Source organism: Nycticebus coucang, chromosome 9, assembly GCF_027406575.1.
Source record: "Nycticebus coucang isolate mNycCou1 chromosome 9, mNycCou1.pri, whole genome shotgun sequence".
In the NCBI taxonomy this organism is placed as follows: Eukaryota; Metazoa; Chordata; class Mammalia; order Primates; family Lorisidae; genus Nycticebus; species Nycticebus coucang.
Genome location: NC_069788.1, coordinates 67,530,167 through 67,530,883, shown reverse-complemented (window position 1 = coordinate 67,530,883; position 717 = coordinate 67,530,167). Strand labels below are relative to the sequence as shown.

The window sequence follows — 717 nt, the reverse complement described above, 5'->3', positions numbered from 1 at the left end:
GATGTTGCATGTCTCATAATGTATCCCCATCCATTAAGAGATGCACTACTATGTTTAAGTCCTCTTTACCCAGAGTTGAGCCCAGAAATTATTCTATATGCACCCTACACTTAGTGGACTTTTGGTATTGTCTGTTCTCTGGGATAAATTGAAAATAAAACATGATATATACAATACATGTTAAGAAGAAGGGAAGTCTGTCCCTTAGGACAGCATGAATGATCGCTTCTTGGCCTTTTGGCTAAGATCAAGTGTAGTATCTGTTCTTATCAGTTTAATATCTGATACGTCCTGTATCCGAGGACAATATATTAAATGGATTTTTGGAGCAGGGAGTTGGAATAGGAGCTTGCTCCGTCCACTCCACGCATCAACCTGGTATTGCAGTATCTCCAGGAATGGTGCACCCCCTGGGGGGATAAACTGTTGTCATTAAAATAAAAAAAAAAAAAAAGGACAGCATGCATGAAACTGAAAGACATTATTCGTGAAATAACCCAGACATAGAAAGACAAATACTTCCGTGATCAAACTTACATGTGGAATCTAAAACATCTACCTTGTGAAAGAAGAACAGAATGATGGTTGGCAGGGGTGGAGGTTGGGAGAAATGGAGATATAGGGCAAGGGTGTAAGGGTTTATTTATGCAGGATGAGTAAGTTCTGCAGGTGTAATCCCGTACGGCATGATGACTCATGCAGTTAATAATAACGTAT

General features: G+C 39.6%; 1 non-coding gene across 1 annotated transcript; it reads left to right on the top strand.

The window, feature by feature from the left end:
• Positions 1-221: 221 nt before the first annotated feature.
• Positions 222-412, top strand: LOC128595284 (U2 spliceosomal RNA). Its single transcript, XR_008382914.1, has one exon. It is a non-coding gene; the product is annotated as a U2 spliceosomal RNA (small nuclear RNA).
• The last annotated feature ends 305 nt before the right edge of the window (positions 413-717 follow it).